Below are 12276 nucleotides of genomic sequence, written 5' to 3'. Positions count from 1 at the left end.
TGTATTGTTCATTCACTTTTTACTCATCTAAAATAAGATTTCTAGAGAGATAAAAAGCTCTCTTATTCTTCCTCATAAAAACCGAAATATTCAAGTAAATATTTTGGTTCAATTTTCTACTTGATTAATATTATACTTGTAACACCCCGTTTTATGAAAGAGCCTTTAGCAAGACATTCCCTAATAAACCGGACTGTTACCATCTCGGTTTCCCGAGGTAGTGAATAACAAATTGAACTCCAATGCAAATTATATAATTTCTTTAACTTAACTTTTTACAAAACCTCATTTACATCAAATTACAAAAAAAACCAACATAAATAAAAGTGAAAGTCTTCTAAATGATGATCTAGCTACTAAGTCTTCTGATCCAGTGTCTCACGCCCATCAAGCTCCCATCCTATCTCATAAACCTGTCAAGTCTGCTCCCCAATATTTGGATCGTCACAGGTGTTCACGAATACACAGGGTCAACCACGAGGTTGAGTAGGGAAAACAATGAAACAACAAAATATGATATGCATGCTCCTCCGTCTCCTCCACCTCCATCTCAACTCATATCTCATAACCCGAACGCCCACCATACCGATCCCCTAGACTATATATCGACCGTAGCCGATCTGCCACTCGCAAGAGGACACCAGGGCAAGTCTGCGAGAACCCGCCCGGGCCTTATCACAACATCATCATCACCACGCCACGTCATCACAACATCCTCCATCTCCGATGCATATGAATGCTCAAGAAATAAATGCAACACAATATGTATATCATTGAACTGGTAAATCATAGAATCATGCCAATTACCGAATGTTGTGATAATATACTCAATACGATCAATTCAGTCAAGCACATTCCAGGATATGAATCATAACATGAATCAACAACCACGAATCAAGTCAACGTTCACAGTTTGGTCATATGAAACACAAACAAGCCCACACAATTAAACAACAACGATAATAAGTCAAGTGTATTTCCCTACCTCAGTATTGCAGTCAAATGGACAGATGCTCAATAATATTCCACAACAAATTCGCCCTCTGAAAGATAAATAAATGATAAACAATTACTTAAACTATTCCCGTTCCCAAAATAGAAAGTTACTAAAAATGGAAACTTCTTTAAATGGAAAGTTTTCTTAAATGGAAACTTTCCCGATATAGACTTAATTTTGGTCATGGCGTGGAAACACAGAACATGTAAAAATAAAAATAAACAGAGAGAATAATAAAAACACTCCCCGTTAACTCATCTCATACTCAAACCTACTCCATAATATAATAGACACTCTTGTCTCAATAATTAACTCAATCTCAACTCATTACTCCGTCTCATAATATAATACTCCAAAGTAACCAAGTATCGTATTCTCATCGTCGAACCTAAGCCAAGGACAAGGGGTGAGTGAACCGGCGGAATAAAACCGCGAAACAATACTTCCATCTCAATATCGATTTCAAACTCAAATAACTCAATAACCATGGTCACTCTGGACCGTAAACATAACTCGGCTCAAAAGCCCCGTAACTCATAACTCAATACCAGTAACCAATCTCAATCTCAATTTCAATATCGTCAAAAGATTCAATAATGAACCGTGCTCAACACTTAGAGTAAAACTCTAAGCTACTCACCCACAAGTTTAGTTCAAAGGATCGATAATTAAATACGTGACAACCATAATACCATAGCCACAAAATCGAAACAATACAAATTGACCAACCTCTCATATCAAATGTCAAAAGGTAATTCAACTCTCTTTATTTTTGTAAACTTCATCGCACGTACACCATTCTCAATAAATAATTGGGATCACCTCACAAACAATTCAACTACACCATCAGCCATCTTAATTACCCAAATACACTAATTTCATCCATCAAATCTATACGGCTGCTCGGAACTATTATTAAAGATATGAACTTGCAATACCTACGCTAAACCCATCTCACCAATAATAAAATTAACGCATAGAAAATATTAGCTATGAATATAAAGAACAATCAATAATAGTCGAGTCCAAATAAAATTCCAATAATAAATTAATAACAATTAGCACGTTATTCACACAACCTCGAACAATAATAATAGTATTAGGATCGGTAGAATCGTGTTACCTTAAAAATCGGTCCGAAACAATCACAAATAACGATATAAGAGGAAGGGCAATTGGATAATAGTGACCCAAAATCATAGACAGAAGAGAGCAAGAAGAGATTGTGGAATAAGCCTTTAGGAATATAGATAATTAGTTGGTATTGGTTATTCATAACAAACGTTGCTCAACAGCCGCAACAAGAAACGAAAACTTGGTAAAAGGCAGAGGATGAACAAGGGTATAATTGTGTTGAGGTTAGGTTAGGTTAGGTTAGGTTAGGTTAGTAAACTATAGTATAAATTGATATAACAGGAACAAAGACCAAGGTTTAGGATTAGTATTAGTCATATTGGATAAAATAAAGTAATTGGGCCAAGCAATTGAAGTGGAACGGAAAGAACGATTCCAGAAAAGTAACTAAATTTATTTATTGAAATTATTTACCAAAAAGAAACCAAGAACAATAACAAAGCTTTTTAAAAAAAATCATTTAAAATATAATAATACGATATACCAATATTTGGGATATTACAATCTTCCCCTCTTAAAAGAAACTTCGTCCCCGAAGTTCGAGTTTAGAAAAATAGAACCAATTTAAAAATTCGACTGGTATTACATTCCACCCACCTTAAAAATAATGTTCGTCCTCGAACTTAAAAATCAAATTTTTTTTTTTTTTTTTTTTTTTTTTTTTTTTTTTTTTAGTGTCCCCCCCTAAAAAGGAACTTCGTCCCCGAAGTTCGCCACCCCGTAACGATAACCAAACATCCACAAGCATAAGACAAACACAAGTAGTACATATACATAAGCTCTAAAACGCGAAGTGTTATATTCTATCCCCCTTAAGAAATTTTGTCCCCAAAGTTGAACATACGACAGAAGTATGTGGCACTTAAAGAACCACAACATTGACCGAATAATAACAAATTAAAACAGCAGACTCCGTGCATGGTCAATTCTCAGTCAGCCAATCATAACATACCATTTAGTCAGATCGTAAACCATCAAGATTTTACAATCCTATCCTCCTTAAAACATGGTTACGTCCCCGTAACCCCATTATAAAATTCCACATCCAATGTTCAAGAAGATTACTGAAACAATAGACACAAATCATCTGATAAGCTAATTCCTCTATACTGGCAACTAGCATCCGACTTTTCAAGCAACAAAACACACTTGTCAATTTCATGCCACGCATTACACAAAATCAAGGTAACAAATACTTGGATGTTTTGACACCAAATTAACACATTTACATCAATGTAGCCAATCAACTAACTCATAGTTCATACTTGACGAATTAAAATATTTCATATCAGTAATCATATCATAGAACTAAAATCCATATTTCTGCAAATCAGGTTTAGAGAAAGACACCAGGAAAAATTCAAGCAATGTAATAACGTTTGTATAATTGAGACTACTTTACATAAAACCCACCGAAACAAATAAGATTATATTATCATATAACAAGGTTCATACTCATATCATATGCCTACCGTTCATGCTACAGAATTCATATCAGAGTATTACATGGTCAATCACATAATTCATATTTGATTAAACTTTTATGTGAAACTCACATAACTTACAATTTCAACAATCAAACATCATGCAACAACTTTCAAAATTCATAATTAAATAACCGCTTAGCTATTTTGCGAGCTATTATCGTTTTTAGGCAATATAATGAATTAACTAATCATAGGAAAGAGAATCAATTGCAAAGCTTAAGGAATTTATTTATAACAAATTTTACAACTCAGTTGGTCGGAACAAAACTTTACAGCAATTAGACAGAAAATTGGGCAACTTGCAAAAATCACTATTAAATAACGACTCGTTAAGATTTTACGTGGCTTATCATTTTGAAAACGTGAATGAGTATTCTAAATAGTGGAGTTGGAATTATGCATAAACAATAAACACGTTTTAAATGGTTTCTTTTTCAAAAACATGGGTCGCAACAGTAACTCGTAGTAACAATCGACCACTTTGTCAACTAAAATATTTATTTCTCTCAAAATATAATTCATATTAGCATGAAACTAAAAGCATTGAAAAGATAAATCATAATGTTATCACACATAAAATTTTCACCATCATATAGAGAACACATTTTAAATGGCAACCTGTACAAACAAGGTAACATTCTGGAATTTATTAAAATTTTTGGTTCCTTTAAATTACTTCACATTATCACACAACCATTCTTCCTCCAACACATGTTACATATCATTTGAGGCATAGAAATCACGTTGCACCATATACATGTAATTGCCATCTAGAAAACGGTAAAGATTGCGAAACCGAAAATAAAATCAACTAAATAACTCAATAATCATGTATGTATAGACAATGAGTTAGTTTCTCATCGTAACAATCACAACTTATTTAAATACGAAAATATATCCTAGAAATCACTAAGGTGTCCCTTATTGAATACTAACCTTATAACTAAATTAAATGTATATAATTAGACGTAAAAATTGGCATGAAATTTTCAACACACAACTATATAACATTCATGGCTTAGGGCAACACATTCCACATACCACTAGACATGGATTGCTAAGGCAATTAGTAAAATAATAACAATCATAAATCTCAAAATTCGATCACATTTTCCTAGTAAGCAAAACAGTAAACTCTTGCAGAGAATAAGACATTCAACAAGAAGTATATACACACTTAGAATAACAGCAAAACAATTATCAACGGACACGACACCCGTTTCGGTCTTCTAGCTTTACACATAGGACTTAACTTGATTCTTCATCCTGTAACAACATAGCCTGGTTGGCTCTACTAACCATTCCAGTCAATCATGGTCATATCCCTCCTACATCTAACCTCTTAGGTAGCTATAGCTTATGGTGCCTCTATGATCAACTCATTAAACATATCATTATATTATATCTCTACCTAAGGGTTCAGGGATCAGAAAGCCGCATGCATATCATCATATAATTCATAATTCACAACTCATGTCATCCATACACTAAAATTTCACTCAATTATTCAAATAAGTCAGCATGCCAATATCAACCATATTCTTTCATTGCCCATCTTTAACCATGTATCACATCATTACTTACCTCATTCCGCTCCTGCAAAACTGTTAGTATAATATAGGCAAAGACTGATCCTTTATTTTGTTACTACCCACTCTCTGCATCACTCATGGTTTACTAGGTTAGACTGAAAGGGCCAGTGGCTTGGTTTGAGGGGGCCCCTAACTCATTCCAATCCTGGGGGCTCCTATCAGTTACTAGCCTGGGTTCATTTTATTTGACTCTTCCTATGTTCATTATTTTTGTTCATTTGTTTTTAGGCCTGAGGATCGTTCGCTCTGATACCACTTTGTAACACCCCGTTTTATGAAAGAGCCTTTAGCAAGACATTCCCTAATAAACCGGACTGTTACCATCTCGGTTTCCCGAGGTAGTGAATAACAAATTGAACTCCAATGCAAATTATATAATTTCTTTAACTTAACTTTTTACAAAACCTCATTTACATCAAATTACAAAAAAAACCAACATAAATAAAAGTGAAAGTCTTCTAAATGATGATCTAGCTACTAAGTCTTCTGATCCAGTGTCTCACGCCCATCAAGCTCCCATCCTATCTCATAAACCTGTCAAGTCTGCTCCCCAATATTTGGATCGTCACAGGTGTTCACGAATACACAGGGTCAACCACGAGGTTGAGTAGGGAAAACAATGAAACAACAAAATATGATATGCATGCTCCTCCGTCTCCTCCACCTCCATCTCAACTCATATCTCATAACCCGGAACGCCCAGCCATACCGATCCCCGGTAGACTATATATCGACCGTAGCCGATCTGCGGCTTCGCACCGTTGAGGACACCAGGGCAAGTCTGCGAGAACCCGCCTGGGCCTTATCACAACATCATCATCACCACGCCACGTCATCACAACATCCTCCATCTCCGATGCATATGAATGCTCAAGAAATAAATGCAACACAATATGTATATCATTGAACTGGTAAATCATAGAATCATGCCAATTACCGAATGTTGTGATAATATACTCAATACGATCAATTCAGTCAAGCACATTCCAGGATATGAATCATAACATGAATCAACAACCACGAATCAAGTCAACGTTCACAGTTTGGTCATATGAAACACAAACAAGCCCACACAATTAAACAACAACGATAATAAGTCAAGTGTATTTCCCTACCTCAGTATTGCAGTCAAATGGACAGATGCTCAATAATATTCCACAACAAATTCGCCCTCTGAAAGATAAATAAATGATAAACAATTACTTAAACTATTCCCGTTCCCAAAATAGAAAGTTACTAAAAATGGAAACTTCTTTAAATGGAAAGTTTTCTTAAATGGAAACTTTCCCGATATAGCAGCTTAATTTTGGTCATGGCGTGGAAACACAGACATGTAAAAATAAAAATAAACAGAGAGAATAATAAAAACACTCCCCGTTAACTCATCTCATACTCAAACCTACTCCATAATATAATAGACACTCTTGTCTCAATAATTAACTCAATCTCAACTCATTACTCCGTCTCATAATATAATACTCCAAAGTAACCAAGTATCGTATTCTCATCGTCGAACCTAAGCCAAGGACAAGGGGTGAGTGAACCGGCGGAATAAAACCGCGAAACAATACTTCCATCTCAATATCGATTTCAAACTCAAATAACTCAATAACCATGGTCACTCTGGACCGTAAACATAACTCGGCTCAAAAGCCCCGTAACTCATAACTCAATACCAGTAACCAATCTCAATCTCAATTTCAATATCGTCAAAAGATTCAATAATGAACCGTGCTCAACACTTAGAGTAAAACTCTAAGCTACTCACCCACAAGTTTAGTTCAAAGGATCGATAATTAAATACGTGACAACCATAATACCATAGCCACAAAATCGAAACAATACAAATTGACCAACCTCTCATATCAAATGTCAAAAGGTAATTCAACTCTCTTTATTTTTGTAAACTTCATCGCACGTACACCATTCTCAATAAATAATTGGGATCACCTCACAAACAATTCAACTACACCATCAGCCATCTTAATTACCCAAATACACTAATTTCATCCATCAAATCTATACGGTTTGCTTTCGGAACTATTATTAAAGATATGAACTTGCAATACCTACGCTAAACCCATCTCACCAATAATAAAATTAACGCATAGAAAATATTAGCTATGAATATAAAGAACAATCAATAATAGTCGAGTCCAAATAAAATTCCAATAATAAATTAATAACAATTAGCACGTTATTCACACAACCTCGAACAATAATAATAGTATTAGGATCGGTAGAATCGTGTTACCTTAAAAATCGGTCCGAAACAATCACAAATAACGATATAAGAGGAAGGGCAATTGGATAATAGTGACCCAAAATCATAGACAGAAGAGAGCAAGAAGAGATTGTGGAATAAGCCTTTAGGAATATAGATAATTAGTTGGTATTGGTTATTCATAACAAACGTTGCTCAACAGCCGCAACAAGAAACGAAAACTTGGTAAAAGGCAGAGGATGAACAAGGGTATAATTGTGTTGAGGTTAGGTTAGGTTAGGTTAGTAAACTATAGTATAAATTGATATAACAGGAACAAAGACCAAGGTTTAGGATTAGTATTAGTCATATTGGATAAAATAAAGTAATTGGGCCAAGCAATTGAAGTGGAACGGAAAGAACGATTCCAGAAAAGTAACTAAATTTATTTATTGAAATTATTTACCAAAAAGAAACCAAGAACAATAACAAAGCTTTTTAAAAAAAATCATTTAAAATATAATAATACGATATACCAATATTTGGGATATTACAATACTAGTATTTGTAATATTAATTAAATTAAGAGGAGCCTTGGGTATAAAGCTTAGGGAGAGATCTTACACTTAGATCTTATTCATCCATAAGGAAAAGCTCAAGATCAAAAGAGAAAGGTGATCTCTTTTGTGCCCGTAAATCCGAAATCAACAATGTAAGGACATGATTTCTCTTCTATTATATTATTTGTTTGCATGCATAAAATCCGTTTTAATTTTATGACAAATTAATTTAGACATATATGAGTATGTTATTATGTATATGAATCTACATTTTCTTCAATCGGTATCATGAGCCACGGTTGTTTGCATGCAAATTGGTTAAAAGTTTTTCCGAGTTATAAGAATAACAAATAAAACTTGTAAAATTTGTGTTATTATGATATATCACGAAATTATTACATGCATGTTAATATTTCTGGTCCTAAAATGTTTTAGGATATTTTGGTTAATTTTTTGGATTTTTATTGTTCCTAATTTACAATAATGGCATTTAAATGTGATTTTATGAGTAAAAATGTCATTTTTGGTCTAAAAATAGCTATACTTCGAATGTTTCATTGATTTTTGGATATGTTGTGACACATATTATTTTGAGATAACCTGTAAATTTTCATAATTTTTGGACTTGTTATGCTCGAAAAATGATTTTTTCATTATTAAATTCGGATTTAAGTGAAAAATAGGTTAATATGAGTTAAATTTCGAATCTGGTCATAGTTTTTTAATATGTTGTCACATGCAATTTTACAAGATGTGTGTAAAATAATTGGCTATAAAGAAGTCATTTTGCATGATTTATGAATTTTTGAAGAAAAATAGCATAAATAGTGACATTATTAGTGGAAAATTAATAAAACATAATCTATGACTTAGGAAAAACGTCTAATGTTGCATTTTATTATCTTTTTCAGATCTAAAGTTGAAAAGTTAATGAAAATAATTTTTTCCATGTTTTTATGATTATTTTATTAAAATCGATAAACCGCAACATTGTTTTTCCGGAAAAATTTCGAAATTTTTAACCTAAGATTTTGAACATTATGAGTGTCATGGAAACTTTCCAGAATGTTCATGAGTTTAAATTTCAAATTTTGAATTTATTTGAAATTTTGTGGTTTATTTGAAGTTTAATAGCTTGTTTTTGTAATTTTTAGTCCTTTTATGAACAATTTTATAAAATATGGGTTAATTATGGTCAAATTATTAGTGAAGACTATATTTTGAGTCCTAAGTGGTTAGGGTAATTAACTTATGCATAAATATGAGTTTATGTATTTTTGTGATTATAAAATGTTGAAATCACGCAAATCCGTAAAAACCGAGTAATATACGATATTGGCTAATTAAAAGGCGATTTAGCATAAAATTGAGCATGTTCATACATATTATAATGCTGCATTTTCTTTATGATTGTCATAATTTTAATTTATGTAATTTTGAATTATGTAATTTTACTTAGTATGGCCTTAGATTTTAATTGGTATTTCCCGAAATGTATGGGAATATCGATTCGGTTGTAATTTTTATTGTGATCTCGTATCACCGTTTTGTAATTTAATAGATTTATTTTATTTTAGTTACAAATGTATAATAGGAAATTATGTAATTTATTATGTAATTTTATTCATTCCGGAGTTCCAAAAGACGGATTTCTTCAAGAATGGCGATACATAAAGACGGTGTTACCTCGAGATGTGTGCCACAACCGAATTTCAAGGGACCAATGGAGTTGGTTTCCGAATATGTAATAGTTAAATAGTTTTTCTATGTCATAAATCGCCATGCATTGCTAAATCGCCATAACTAAACATGCATTATCTTTTATCGAGTTTATCGACCGTGTCAATTAGAATTATCGTAGTTCACCGCTTTAGTTCACTTAAAACGTGATAGATAATAAATTGACATGACCTCTCGCTAAAACAATCAATTGAGACATAGCCTTACCAAATAGTAGAAACCATGAAAACCTATTTCGTGAGGGAGTGCACTCGGCCACACCGGGGTACAAACCTTGTTACGTAGGGGAAGTGGGTGATAAATGTTAATCCACCGAATTCATGTTGATGAGGGATGTATCGGCCCCACCGTGCCCAAGTTAATGTGGGTTTGGATCATGGACACATTTATTCGAAATTTGGATTGAACTCAACAAAAGTATTTGATAAGGGATGTATCGGCCCCACCGTGCCCTTGTCGATGTGTTTTGGGCTAAAGATAAATGTTAATGTAATTTTATCGACCAAGAGTTCTAAAAGTAGAATCGATTAAAGAGTTAATCCACCGAGTTATATTGATAAGGGATGTATCGGCCCCACCGTGCCCAAGTTAATATGAATTTGGATCTTGGAATCATTTATCATAGTTGGGTAGAGGTCACTATGTAAATGCTATACTTGTTTACAAGTATTAATAAAACGATAAATGTTAAGTTTTCCACTATTCCGTTTTCATATTGTTCTATTTCTTTACCACAATTCATATACGATATCATTTCGATTTTGATTCAAATCTCCATTAAAACATCGTAACCAAAGACAAAATTTGATTTTTCTTCTTAAGACCTCAAATTAACCATTGCTAAGGATCTCTTGTAAAGAGTATAGATTAAAGTTATTCATTATCAAACAGGTTTTTGATTCTTGACCAATACATCTACTTACAATGGATTATTTTTCATATACTTAATTGAATTAAGTACCTTGAAGCGATAAATTATTTTGGTAATTAGTTTTGTCAAGAATTCGTAATTGACCAAAATAACGCAACCACCTCAATGAAAGTTTTTAAGACTAAAACGAACAAATGAAGAGTGTTCTTCATGAATTCAATTTTGCTTCTCAAAGCAAAGACTCATTGAAATGAGTGGGAGCATTCTCTTAAACCGTTAAGATGAGAACGAGGTTCAAGAAGTAAGGATTATAATGGAATTGATACAAGGTAATGTTAAAAGTAAAGTTGTTGAGAATAGCGATACTAAACCTATCAATCCCGACCGATGAAAAGTTTCCATTGTCTTAAATGTTGGACACAAGAAAGGAAACTACCCCAAATTATTGAAGAATCAACAAATTAGTTGTGGGACATCTAATAGGATCTTCTTCTTTAAATGTTTATATGATTGACATAAATTTTGCTAGTACCACTTCAATATTTGAAACCGTGGTGGTTTACATCGTTGTACTTGATACATAGAATGATTAGAATATGACGACTAGCAACAATAATGTCGAGAGATAGAGTAATTGTGTACTCAATCTAGTTTTTGGATTTAAAGTGGTACTTAATTGTGACTATTAAGTGCATAAACTCTAAATAAGAATATAAAATTGTTAAGAGACAAAAGAGGTTTTTCACTTTTGTGACCCTATTCACCACGATTTGATGAATGGCTAGCCCATTATCAAGGTGATTATATTCTAAACCAAATTAGAATGACATATCATGTAGATGATGCAAGATTCAAATTGGTAACCCAAGATTAAACCTTAAAAGATGGAATAATGAACGCAAAGAGTTATCGAGTACTCTTGAAACCATTAGATTGTTAATGGTATATGCGTATCTTGTATTCAAAGCAAGATATCTCGTGCCTTTTGGTTCAAAAGGAGATCGAGGTTGTAAATCATTGATCCAAAATAGGTTAATCATTTTCTTTACCAACGATTTAAGTTTACGCTAATGTGTTCACTTAATAAGGTAAATAGAGAAATCTTTGAAGAGTTCAAAGAAGCACGATTTAGTCGTGGTGGGATTATCAAAGTAAAGACATTGATATAAGCCAAATGAAATGTGATATAGCATCACAAGTTAATCTCTCTTAGCACACATCTTGGAATAATGTGTGGTTGGATATGAATTCAAACGCTATTCGATATGGTTTGGACTTCAATCAAGTTACTTTGAGTTACTTGAACCTTTTGGGGATTTTATCATTTTTGTCTAAATTACTTTTCCACTAAAACCAATCATATGAGATATGAAATGGTAAGGGTACCATGTTTGTAAGTTTTCACAAGAAACAAATGCTCATTTTTCCCTTTTCAATTATCACGGGTTTTGCGGCTCGTGAAGTCGTCTTTCTAAAAATACAAGTTTATTTCTAGCGGACAGTGGGAGAAATTATTCAAGAGCCACAAAGAATGCCACAGAGAGAATGTTATGTCGCAAGAAACTGGTCTTTCTTGGCTACATGAGACGTTTTGTGTAAGATGTTGTTTCTTTAAAACCTAGGAGGTTAAATTCGTCAAATTGTTGAAAATGATGGATTCATGCTACTTTTAAGAAAGTAAAGAGCTTATAA

At 33.1% G+C, this 12276-nt stretch overlaps 2 long non-coding RNA genes across 2 annotated transcripts; both read right to left on the bottom strand.

Annotated features, from left to right (window-relative positions):
• Positions 1–226: 226 nt before the first annotated feature.
• Positions 227–2208, bottom strand: LOC141602560 (uncharacterized). Its single transcript, XR_012524525.1, has 3 exons — positions 2121–2208; positions 986–1043; positions 227–422 (listed from the first exon to the last, which is right to left on the bottom strand). It is a non-coding gene; the product is annotated as an uncharacterized LOC141602560 (long non-coding RNA).
• A 3349-nt stretch (positions 2209–5557) lies between these two features.
• On the bottom strand, positions 5558–7552 carry LOC141602559 (uncharacterized). The gene is made up of 3 exons (XR_012524524.1): positions 7465–7552; positions 6326–6383; positions 5558–5753 (listed from the first exon to the last, which is right to left on the bottom strand). It is a non-coding gene; the product is annotated as an uncharacterized LOC141602559 (long non-coding RNA).
• Between the last annotated feature and the right edge of the window lie 4724 nt (positions 7553–12276).

Source organism: Silene latifolia, chromosome 9 (genome assembly GCF_048544455.1).
Source record: "Silene latifolia isolate original U9 population chromosome 9, ASM4854445v1, whole genome shotgun sequence".
Taxonomy (NCBI): Eukaryota; Viridiplantae; Streptophyta; class Magnoliopsida; order Caryophyllales; family Caryophyllaceae; genus Silene; species Silene latifolia.
Note: the sequence above shows the minus strand (reverse complement) of the source record. Positions and strands in the feature narration are given on the sequence as shown.